The following is a 12,699-nucleotide window of genomic DNA, read 5'->3' on the forward strand; positions in this document are numbered from 1 at the left end:
TTTCACAGTTTAACTGTGGGCACCTCAGTCTAGTGATCTGGGGCTGAAGGCTCCTGCAGGGTCAGGGGGACACCCACAGCTCCCCTGACAGCCCAGGCCCTGAGGCTGCTGCCTTAGGCACTCAGGCTGGATGCCTGAAGCTGAACAGTGAGAGAGAGCAGCCTCTGTAGCCCAGGGTCCAGTTCAACCACAGAGCAGGAGTCCACCCCAGCCGCTACCAGAGGTACCTCTTTGGCTGTCTCTTTAGCGCTGAGTGCATACCAGCACTCTGAATGCATGGTGGGACTCCTCAAAAAGATGAGCATTAACCCAGCTTCAGTATCCTGGAACTGCAAGCCATGATCAGGAGCTCTTCCAATCAACCACTTTGTTTGTTTGTTTGTGTAGAATTTTTTTGAGATTGACTGATGTCACTGAGAGTTGTCCCTGTATCTTTCCCCTCCTTTTTGGATGCTCCCTCAGGGCCAGGAGTGCTGTGGCCTCAAACAGCTCTATAAATAAGTACAGAAATTTTTTTTCTTCATATGCTTTTCCACCAACTGATGAATTAAGAGCTTGTGCAAAAAGAAACAGAGAGAGGACCAAAGATACCAAGCCTCATCTTGCTCACACAGAATCTGCTGCTTTGCAGACTGCCCTTCTCTAGAGTCCTGGGAAACACAGTGAGGAAGAGCATGAGGTTGCTCACCCTGTGTGTTGCTCAAGCAAGAATGGGTGCCAAAGTCAGAGTCAGAATCCCAGGACCTGATATATATGGTGTATTGTTAGCTGTGTTTGTTTTGGGAGCTTTTGGTAATTTTTCTTCTAGGTTTTTGTCTCTCTATTTAATTATCCTTTTCATTACTGATTTCCTGACTTAATCTGAATGTGCATAAATCTCCACCACAGATTTATCATCTCTATAGAAAGCGCTTTCAGGGTGGTTGTGCCGCTTCCCAGAAAAGGGACACCGTTGGAAAATGAAGCTTTCAGATTCAACAATAAGCCCACTATTATGCTGATTTTTGCCAAGCTTTCCCTCACTTTTTTTCCCAGTTACTACAAGAGTGAGCTCAAGGCTTTTTTTGTTTGTTTTTGAACTTCAGTCATTCTTAAGTGTTTATCACCCTGCTCAAGTCCACTCACTCTGAGACATCAGACACAAGATACAGCTGTGTTGCTTCTGGAATCAGAAAATGCTCAGGTTCTTTTTTTCAGCTGCATGTTTCTGTGAAGGTTTTAACCAGCCTCTTTGTCAATGTTGAAAAAGAAAATGTAAAAATAAAAATATTTCTTAGAATATTGCATTCTGACTGTCACAGTCCTTTGGGGACTTTGTGAGATCTCAGAAAAGCAATTGAAATTAACTTTGATATAAATAGTCTCATTGCAAGACAGATTTTTTTTTTAATATAGTATATAGTCTGCATGCTCATAAGCATTTAATCAAATTCAGGTCTTGTCTGAGCAAACATAATGGCCATTGACTTATCTGTGGATTGTGAATTATTCTTTCTGAATTTGACCTGCTTTGAGAGCTAAAAAAGATGCTGTCCTTCTTTTTTTTTTTTTTTTTTGCTTGGGATTGCATAGGCGAGTGGAGAGGCTTTTCTATTTCTAAATTTTTTTCTGAATTGTGAATACAACTTTCTTCTGATAACATGTAGGAAGCCAGCCTCTCTAGGGTTTTGGTCCACTGTGGCTGTCAGAATTTTTTGTAGTTATAACGAATTTTCTTTTTCTTCTTTCCATGCTTTCACTCTATATAATGCTTTTTGGGATTCCACCCCAGGTTCCTTGAAAGGATCCTCTGTCTTTTCTTTGCTTGGCTGCTTTCTCATAAGCCAAGCATGTAAACACCTATCTCCAGAAGATGTATTCCTGTTAATCACTTATCTCTTTGAACTTCTTCATGCTAACATTCCAGTTTTTAAACTGCTGTTAACAAAAGCCAGGATAAAATGTTATTATCACTCCTTCTTCTGGCTTAAAAAGACCCTTGTAATACTTATGCCCTAGATTAGCAACTGCTGCACAACTTGTAATTTGCTGTTTTCTATATCTTCACCCTCAGATCTGTTGCCAGACCACTGTGACTGTACTACTTAATTTACAAATTTTTGTGTTGAATCAATTTTCCCTTGTTGTGAGCCAGAAACAGTTTTGAGCCAGGAGAATATAAACTGATTTATTTTGTTGCCAATTAACAAACTCCTAATCACTGATTCTGGTATTGAAATCAACAAACTAATACATATTTAGAGAAACACACCTCAGCTCCCTTCCAGACATCCCTGCTCCACGGTCTCCTGTTGCTGCTGCACGTGGCACAGAGTCCCTTTGGGGAGGCAACAGACCTCACCAAATAGCAGGAGATGAGGCTTTGCAGTCAGTGCATTGGGCAGGACTCAGAAAACCTGCACTTGATTTCTGCAGCTGAGAGGTTCTCTGCACCATTTCTTTCTTTGCTGCTGTCTCTTTTCTGTAGCCAGGAAAAGCAGCAGTGAGCTGCTTGGGGCAGTACCTTGAAGCTGATTGCCAAGAAGCAGTCCAAGAGGATGTGGTGTTACTGATGCAAAGCAAGCGCTGGAGTCTGTCAGTCCTGTGCGAGCAGTAGGTGTGTGAAGGAGATGAGATCAAATATATCCCTGTGCAATTGTCCCATTACCTTTGCTTTCAGTTGGCTCCTCTTCCATCCCTAGCCCCAAGGCTAATCAAGTAGAACCAGATATTGAACCCATATCATACGTGAGGGGGGTTTTTCCCCTTCAAAAACAGTGACTTTACTAAGGCTGTGTTGGGACATCCCTCTGGATTACTGCAGCTCATTATCTGATGTTAGAGTATTACAAGTCACTTCTTGAGGTCCTTTTCATGACAGGTCACCAGCTGCTGGAGCTTTAATAACAACTGGATCTCAGTTAAAAAAATCTTTAAAGAATGAGGGGTGTGATGTGGTATTTTTAACCCAGGTCATTTCAGTGGTCTGGACTGCAGTTAGGTTTCAAAAACTGAATAGAATAATAGATTATAGTGCCAGGATGGAGTCAGGGAGGCTGCAAGTGAGCAAGAAATTGTTCAGGCACCTTTCCTGCCAAAGTTACTGCATTGTACAGTTACACCTGGAGTATCTGTTAATCTTTGTCATATACACTGAGGGCTGGAAATTCCTTTCTTTCTTTAGAGATGGCAAACTGAGGCTGAGAGAAATTAAATTAGTTGTCTGGGATCGCCACAGAAATATGGCCATGGTTGTACAGGAAATAAAATGACCTAAGGATTTAATGCGAAATCCCAAGTTGCTGCTTTGAGCAGGTCATCTCACTTCTAATATAGCCCAAATGTTTTAGCTGGGATGCTTAATTGTTGCTGCTTATCATTTTACCTTTATCAATTACTAACGTCTACACATAAAGTGAACCACTGCAACATGTATTAACCACAAGGTTCATACTGCTATTTGGCATAAACAGAAGATGAGAATTAAACTCTGGGCAGCTAGTGTCCTCCTTTTGCAAGTGTAAGCTCAGCATACAGTCAAATATGCTGCAAGTCAATGCACATTTGCACATTTGCTGCAAAAAATTAAAAAGCTGGTGGAGTAATGCTAAAATCCTTTCCATTTCTGCTGTAGAATCTCTGTCACCTTGTCTGTAGATTGCCTTCTAGCTATTGGCCTATTATTTCCTAGGAAAAAAAGGTTGGCAGATGTTGCATCAGTCTCTGTGTGAAGAGCTCCCGTTGCCTGAAGATTTGTTTGAGGCAGCCATTCATGACCCCCACAGCAAATCATACATTACCCCTTTTATGTTCCCATTTCAGCCTCTACTTTCAGTTGCTGTAGATGGAAATTTCCTTGTGCCAGCTTTTGCATGCACCTGAAAGCTTCCCAAAGCTGTTATTCCTCCTCTATTTGTTTACAGCTGCCTAGTACTTAGTGGGGTTTTTTCCCACTTGTGTTTAGAATCCAGAAAACTCCCCCTCAAAATTACCCATGTACACCATTTCTCACCAGAGAAGTGGATGAGAAAAAAACCCTTAGGAATTAATTTCAGTTTACACAGAGTATATAACTTTATAGGAAAATACATTAAAAAGTAGACCACTTAACTTTTGTTTAACTTCTCTAAATAGATTTCCACTTCATCTTAAATAATTAACTTTAAGTCACTACTTTTTCAAAAGCCAGAAGTAAAGATCTGGAATGAAGTTTCAGTTCAGGTTTTTCTTCCTGCCACGCTGTCACACAAAAACCCTAAGCTATTTCTGGCTGTTCTTATTTTTAGATTGTTCTTCATATACCATTTACCGTCATTGAAATTAATGAGAAAATAAAAGGAGTGACCTTTGGCTAGACACATACAGTTTATGTATGAGCTAAACAGCAGGATCCTTTTTCATTCTTCTTTTTCCCACATTCTCTTTCTCCCTGCTCTCCCTCATCCAAATATAATTTGTAAAGCCTTTAGAGCCTTTCATCCTGTGTGTTGCCACTGTGTTCCTTTAGATGAATCTCAGGTCCCTGATTCACATCTATTCTCGTGTGCTGAAAGGTTAGTGGCACCCTTGTTTTATGAATATAATCTACCATTCTCCTGAACTTCAGAATAATTTCCAAAACTCCCAGGCAAAATTCATACAGATCAGGGTGCAGACAAATGGTGGCATTGCTGTAGAGAGCACTCTCCCCACACAAATACAAGCCTGGACATTCCAAGTTACGTTGTTTAAAATAAACAAGCATTTACTGAAGATCTGAATATTTTTAAAGACGAGATTACAATTGCAGACATAATTCTCAACCTGTGGCCTCACCATAACATTGACTATGTAATTCATGCCCAGCTTTCTGCAGCAGGTGGACAAGTGCATTTGACAGATTCTCACTCCACGAAGGCACTGTGCCTGAGCAGAGTAGAAAGTGCCCAGTGAGGTTTCCTGGGGCACTGTGGTCACAGTGAGCCTTGCACTGTCCCACTGCAGAGACTCCTGCCAGGAGGAAACGCTGCCAGCTCTGCCTGGTTTGCAGGGTGGGTTGGAAATGTTCTCATTATAAATTGCACCTTGAATGATTTTCAGTGCAGCAGTTTCAGAATCCTTGGTTGAAAGAAGTAAGGCTCAAGTGTTGCCTGCAGCCTGTGAGGGTGAAAGTTCATTTCCTGGCTGAGGGGAGGGAATCAAATAGAGGTGTGGTATGACCAAGCAGGTCCCATTTGTGCCAGCTGGAAAAGAGGTATGCAACCATTCTGTGAGGGAACACCATGACTTTCCACTACTTGTGGCAATCATTGCTAACGAAAATGAGAACTGATATGTGCTTGGCTTAAGGGAAATGCTTATGACACTGTAAGACACCAATGCTGATAGTATATCTGGTTTGTAGTTACTTATGGAATTTTGGGCGCTTTTTTTTTGTTTGGTTGGTTGGTTGATCTTTTGTTCCAAGTGCATTGTTGTACCTGTGCATTCTAGTGTTTAAATTTAAGTGTATAGTTATTGCTTCTTAATCTTTGTTTTAATAATCCTAGCTGCATTTTATTTGCACCTTTTAGGTGGTACACTGATTGCTGGAAAACTTGTGGTAAATTTTTATATTCTCATTGTTTGCCATGAGTATTCATAGAGATCTATAGCATCACAGAATGGGTAAGGTTGGAAGGGATGACTGTGGGTCATCTGGGCCAACCTCCCTGCTCAAGCAGGGCTATCCCAGAACACAAGGCACAGGATTGTGTTCAGATGGTTCTTGAGTATCTCCCAAGAAATACTACAGCCCCTGGGCAATTGGTTCCCATGCATGGTCACTGTACAGTAAGGTTGTTCTTTGTCAGGTTCAGGTGGAACTTCTGTGCATCAGTTTTCTGCTCGGTGCCTCTTGTGCTCAGCATCACCGAGAAGAGCTTGATCCATCCTCATAGCACACACTCTCCTCCTCCTTTAAATATTTATACACATTAATGAAGAGGGACCCTACTCGGTCATCTCTTCTCGAGGCTGAAATTCATCTGCTGGCCGTGACCGATGTCGCCTGTTTACTTTCACTTATGGAGAAGTTCGTGACTAGTTCCTTACAAGAGGCCCAGCGCTGTCCTCGCGCGCCGTGGGTGTTTTATTTGTGCGCGGCAAGCGGGGCACACGTAAATCACGTGCCCAGCGCCTGGGGGCCGCTCCCCGCCCCTCACAGCTGCCCCGGCCCGGCTCGCAGAGCGCCCAGGACGCGGAGGCGCCGCCTCGGGCGGCCTCGCCCCGGGCCCGTCCCGCCGCTCCCGCCCGGCGGCGCCCGGCCCCGAGCCCAGCCCGGGGCGGGCCGGGGGCGGTGCTGGCGCGCGGGGCGGGGCGCGAGGCGTGTCCGCGGGAGGGCGGCGGTGCCACGGCCGCCACCGGCCCCAGCCCCTCCTCGGCCTCCGCCGCGGCCGCACCAGGTAAGGCTCCGCCGTCGCCTCCCCTCAGCAGCACCTGCGGGGGGCCGGGGCCCGCCGGGAGTTCCGTGCCGAGGGGTGCCGGGGAGGGAGGGGTGCGGCTGCCGCGGTGCCCCACCCGTTGCTCTGTCGCCTCGGATCCCGGCGCCGAGCCGCGGCTGCGGGTGGGCCCCTCCTGGCGGCACGGGGACCGCAGCCAGGCCGGCCCCGTTCTCCGGACCCCGCCTGGTGTGCGCCGGGACCCGCTCCGCCAGCGCCCGGGAGCCGCTCGCCGCCGCTCCCCCTCGGCCGCCGCTCCGCCAGCCATCGGCGCCTCCGGAGCCGAAGCGGGGCTGGGCTGGGCTCTTCAAGGCTATTCGGTAACAGCCTCAGCCATAAATGATTAACTGCGAGCCGGCTGTCGCCGAGCGTGGCCGCCCGTGCCCGGCGCGCTGAGCCGGCGGAGCGGTCGGTCCCGAACCGCCGCCGGGGGCTCCGGCGGGGCTGGGAACGGCGCTGCCACACCGCAAGGTAGGCACGAAGCTTGCTGCGCCTCAGCTCCCGTTTCGGCGTGAATCCACCCATTTGCCGTTCTTTTTTATCTCTGCCAAGGTAAAAGACCGCTAGGATGATAGGGGGGGTTTTGTAACTGATTTTGTGTTTGGTTTAGGGTTCGGTGGGTTTTTTAAGTCTTTGTTGTCTTTTTTACTATGCATAAAAAAATTAGTAGGTACGGAATTCATTGATAAGCAGTGGCAGCTGGCAGTACTCTTATTCTCTATCAGAATGCAATGCTTCCTTTGTTGAGCTGTAAATTAATAGTGTAAGCTCCTTCCCCACCCTCAGCCTCATCACTTGGAGATGTGGATCTCTTGTACTACCAGATTTGTTTTCTTTAGGAAAACTAAGAGGCACCACAGAAAATCCATCTGTTTCATTCCAGGTCACATTCCACTGGATTGATTTGGTTGATTTCAGCTTGAAAATGTGCTTCAAGGCAACTAATGATCTTCTGTAGGAATTTTTTTTCTTTTGTTAACCTTTTAATTTGAATTACCAGTGTATGCAAGAGGCATTTTCCTTCTGTTTCCTTGAGCTCTTGATGTAGTTATAAAGTATTTTCCAAAACATGCTGATTTGAGAAGGTAAACTAAAAACTTCCAGCACAGAAAGTGGAAAAGGCTGCTGCATGTAGAATGTCAGGTTACCTAGGAATGTATTTGCACTGTCCCTGAAAGAAATCCTGGATGGCAACCTGTTGAATGCCACTAACTAGAGTCTTCAAGCTGCTGTGAGCAGGACACCGTGCCCTTGCCACAATTGTTTCTGTGAATGCACTCAAACCGTGCAAATGCAGAATGATTTCCAGGTCAGAACAGGTTGATCAATTTAGTGAGGCACCATCACAAGCTGCTGGAGCCGAACACTGGTGCTAAGTTGAGTGTTCTCCCTCTAGTTGTGCTAGGGAAGTGGAAGGAGTTTGGCCCTTTGAGAGCAGCAGGATCTGTTAAATGTAATGAGACACTAATCAAGATAAGGCTTGTACTGTGTCAGGTGCTGTATAACTGTGTAAGGAGGTAAGGTCCCAACTACGGGAAATTCACTGCATAAAAAAGTGCTATGATTAAGATGAATTAAACTAAGTACCCTTCAAAATGTCCTCAGGGTTATCCTTAAGTGAAGGGTCTGTTTCCACAGTCCTTATGCCCAGGCAGATGCCGGAGAAGAAATGTGCTTGAGCATTATTGTTTTGTCTGACATACAGTAATGAGCCTACAAATTGAGCACAAGCATCTTTCTGTGTTGGGAAAGGTTTGGTTCTGGATGTAGACTGGTTATTCTTATCTAGTCCTTCTTGCTCAAAGAAACGGAAATGAGGCTGTGTCAGGACACCTTCCTGCTGTTTCCCAAATTTTAAGGAAATGCTTGTCTGGAACTGAAATTGATTCAGGCCTGTTTTTAAGAGAAAGTACAAAGTTTCCAGTGGCCTACAATGTGTTTCATATTTTCTTCATGTTTTTCTCTAGCAATCATGGAAGTACCAAACGTGTGCCTGTCAGCAGTTGTACACAGCCTGTATTTTGCATTAATTCTCACAAACTGTTACATTTGTGTACTTTTTGACCCACACACATGACCTCTGTTGTCATTCTAAGGGACTGTGTTTCCTGGTGTGTTTTCAGAGACCGGGTTTGTGACTTCTTTAGCTGTTAACAACGTTAGTCTTGCAGAATAGGAAAAAAACCCACCTCAGTCATGTTCTCAAAACAATCTGCTGTGGTGCTTTACAAATCTGAAGGAAAGGTCAAACTCCACTTTTCACTGTGCACTGGAGGATAAAAGTAAAGCTGTGTAGTGACTTGGAGCAAAACACCAAAGGGCAGTGAGACTTTGCAGGAAGATCTAGGGAAGAAAAATAACAGTTAACTGCTAATTGTAGTTGATTTGTAGCTATTATCAAGGATTTTATTGTCCATGTTGCTCTTGAGAAATATGGCTCCTGTCTGGTGCTACTCTTTACTCTGTGTTTTTCTGCACTTGTTCTAATGCTTCAGTTTTTCTGTTCCTCCTGCCTTCCTTCCTCGGATGTGTCACCGGCTTTCTCACAGTTTTCTTCTTCTAGTATAAGAGGAAACAGTAGTGAAGTACCTTTATTTTAGACTGGAAAGCTTCTCCTATTAAAAGTTGTTTGAAAGCAGTGCTTCATATCATTAAATCAAAGAATTTGGATACTGAACTTCACTGAGATTAACAAGGGGCTGTGCATGTCACACCTCTATGCCCTTTGGGTTTCTGAGCACCTTGAGCTTCAAGATGTGTGGCATTGTTTAGCTTCTGCTTTGCATTGGCAAGAGTCTCTTTACAGTCCTCAGAATGGTAAGCTCTTGTTTTGGGGAGCATGAGTTGAGGGGGTGTAGTTACCTTAGGGGTATATTTGTCATGGCAGGACTTCCCATGTAGATATGGGAGTGCCATTGTTGCTGCTTCCTACAGCAAAAGTTTGGCCCTTGTGCAGTCTTGTAACATGCCAAGGACCAGCTCCTTGCCTGATGTAATTTGATAAGGTGGTCAGAAGAGCTAAGTGTAACTGGCACCTTGACCAATGGTGTGTGCAAAATAGATTGTTAGCCTTCGGTGCCATTGTGGGAGCTCAGGGAATATAAATTTTGGGATATGGCAAGGAGCTGGGTGGGTAGTGACAACTGACACTTTTTGCCTATTTAGTTTCATGGTATGTGGGTGGAACATACAGGGAAGAGGGTAAGTCTGTCAGCTGTAACTCTCGTTTTCCAGTGGAAGTGCAGTAAGTCCCTAGTTCTGGGTATGGGTTAGAAGAAATGTGTTTCCGGTTATTAGCTTCCACTGTCATTCCTGCTGAAAGTTTGTGCATGTGAAGCTTGTTTAGAAACTGTAATGGAGTCATGTGTGCAAGTCCCTTTTTGAATGTGTGCACCTTTGTGTGTACAGTCTGGGAACTGAAGTGTCATTGGGGTAGGCAGAGAAGTAAAACCTTATTTCTTCTGGGAAGTTGTCGGCAGATGTGGTTAACTTTTTTGTGAGGGACTTCAGAAACAGACTTCAAAATTAGTCTAATGCTGGTTTCTCAGTATAAAAGAAGTCTTTTTCTTGAATTGGCCATCTTATACATCATGGGCAATGCCAAATTTGCTCAATTACTAAAGTGATTATTAAGCAACAGTGACAATGGTTTCACTTATTATCCCAGTACAATTACACTTTTACTAGATGTACCAGAAAAAGCTCCTGATGATTTTCTGTTTATACAATAGTGCTGCAGACCCTAATTAGGATTTGGGAATAAAGTCAAAACTCTGCAAGTGTTTTAAGCTTCTCTTATAAAACAACAATAATATAGAATGCCAGCCCATCTTTTTATAATACAAAAGAGACCAAAAATATGCTCTGCATGTACATAGTAGGAAAGGATTGTGGCATAACATTTTCAAAGCTTGTTCTTTTCTTGGTTTGCTTTTAACTGAAGCTCTGCAGTTTCTTCAAAAGCCATGAGTTGCAAACGAATCTGCAATACTTTGTGACTCCTTGTCCTTTCCTTCAGACAAAAGGCCCTTTCAAACTATTGTGGAACAGTCACTGATTTTCATGTGGTCATTCAAGAAAAGGATAGCGATTGGCCTTCATAATAGGCCTTTCAGTACTCTCTCAAGTGGTTTGCTGGCTGAAAAAAAAAGCCTATGGCAGTGTACTGTGTCCAGTATTTAAATTAATGATGAATCTAATCTCCCAAGTGTTGGAAAGGTAAGAGTTCAAATGGCAAAGAAGCCTCACCTGTTTGTGAATACCGGTGTGCTGCTAGTCAGAGTTTGGGACAGATTTTGTCCAGTGTGAACTGGTGCTTTTTTATTTGATTTTCTTTGACTGAAGGTCTGTTCTATTTTATTTTTTTTAAGTGGTAGCTTAAGCCTGGTGTTGCCATGAAGTGTGTTTCTGAGAGGGTTGATGCTGTTTTGTGTCCTGGGTGGAGCTGAGCAACGTTATCTGTGCTATGCATAGTCAAGCGAACTGTGAGTGTGGTTTCTTGGATGGTGACTATCCTTGAAGGTTGTGGGTGTGTTTCGAGTTGGCATTCAAGGAGCTGCTGCCACTGTTGTGTAGACAGCTCGGTCTCATGGAGTTATCTTTCTGTGCTGGTGAAGTCAACCTGCCTGACAGCATTTCAAAATAAACGCCTTACATTTGGGGTAGGTCGACTGGTGTTTGTTGGCCCAACCTTGTGTAAAATGTGTGCAAGAATTTATGGTGCTTGACTGAGTCTTACCTGGAACACCACCAAAAGATATTGTTGGTGAGACATTTCCAAATCAGCATAGCCCTTCAGGATCCTGGCTAATTTTCTTAAAAATGTGTGCAGTTCTTGCCCTGAAGGTTCAACGCCGGAGTGTTTGCCTGAATGCTGCTGTGGCACCTGGCTTTCATCGCTGCAGGAGAGTGGTTCATAGTGGCAGATCAAGACTTCAGACTTTCTTGTTGGTTAGGTACAATTTCCACCAAAGAGTATTTGGGCTCTGGATGACTTGTAGCTCAAGCACATACTCATATGGGTGTTTCAGACTAAATTACTTAGTAATGCATAAAACCAGCAGTGTCCTACACACATCCAGTTTGTGGCTTCCTATTCTGCACTACACATAAGTTATTCCCTTTTAGTATCTAAATTACAGTGCTGTCTGTGGTTCTCTATGTAAAATTAAAAGCAATAAAACCATTGCACATGCAGTTTGGGTGTGGTGGCACTTCTCAGTTGGGATGAGTTCAGAAGCTGTGGTTTATGGTAGCAGTGGAAAACCTGCAAGTCCCAAAATGTCATCACTCTGGGACTTCTCCTTTCTGTGTTGCTGAGGGAATAACTGTCTTATGCAGTGATACTAGCCTGTGTAGATTTTGACTTAGTGATCTTTAGTACAAGGTCTGAATGAAGTGGTGTCTTTACTCTGTTTCTGTTTTCCATTAATAACTCAGTTTTGGCTAGAAATTGTTTTGAATTGGCCAGTTTGTTCAGGTGCTGTCATGGCATTGTGCTTTGGTGTTAGAATTGGAGCTTGTTGTCCTTGTGCTGGGTTTGTTGGAGTGAGGGATGGTGTGGAGAAAGGCTGCACAGCTCTAAGGTGCAGACAGGCTTCATCATCTGTTCCCACAGCTGCAGAGGTTTTCCATGAGCTGCATGCACTTTGTTAGTAGGATGAAAGAAGGAAACCTACTTCTCATTAAAGTTCTTGAGCGTTTCTTCCTCTTCAGTAACCAAATTATGTTGTATACAAACACAACGGAGGCCAAAAAGGACTGGATAATTGATCTGGCCAGCAGAAAGGCAGGCAAGTCTGAAATGTAAGGAAAGAGCAGGAGAAGGAAGGCAAAGGGTCAGATGTGTGTTGTCAGGTGCAGAGAGCTCTAGTGCAGGTGGGGCAAGAAGTGCCCTGAAGAAGTGTGAGGCAAATACAGATGAACTGGGGCAGCTGCTATGTAAGTAAAGTGCCTGTAGGCTTGTGAAGAGATCAGAAGGTGGTAGTTGGAAGAAACCCTGGTGGGGAGGAAGATTGGGCTTTTTGAAACAAGATGATCCAAATTTTGTGCTATTGGGTCTGCATCACAGCATGGCTGGTAGCCTCAAAATTTTTCATGTTGTGAAAGACACAAGCCCTTCATGTCTGAAACAGGTGCAGTCTACATCCTCTGTAGCTGAGTTTCTGGGAAAGAGATATTTCAAATTAAGGTCCTGTCAGACCTCTACATCCATTGGCAGTTTTGCAGCACTTTGATGTGAGTAGGAGTTTGGTTCTAGGTC

The 12,699-nt window shown here is 44.2% G+C and overlaps 1 protein-coding gene across 3 annotated transcripts in view; it reads left to right on the forward strand.

Annotated features, from left to right (window-relative positions):
* The first annotated feature begins 6,191 nt into the window (after positions 1 to 6,191).
* SPATS2L (spermatogenesis associated serine rich 2 like) overlaps positions 6,192 to 12,699 on the forward strand; it is a 75,982-nt gene continuing 69,474 nt past the window's right edge. For 2 of the 3 annotated variants that reach the window (XM_005484200.4, XM_014265115.3), the window contains exon 1: positions 6,192 to 6,401. The gene's annotated coding sequence lies outside the window, so the exon portion shown is untranslated. Of the gene's footprint in view, positions 6,402 to 6,574; positions 6,909 to 12,699 lie in introns of those variants that run through there. The other variant, XM_026791618.2, reaches the window with a different exon arrangement.

Source organism: Zonotrichia albicollis, chromosome 10 (assembly GCF_047830755.1).
Source record: "Zonotrichia albicollis isolate bZonAlb1 chromosome 10, bZonAlb1.hap1, whole genome shotgun sequence".
NCBI classification, from domain to species: domain Eukaryota; kingdom Metazoa; phylum Chordata; class Aves; order Passeriformes; family Passerellidae; genus Zonotrichia; species Zonotrichia albicollis.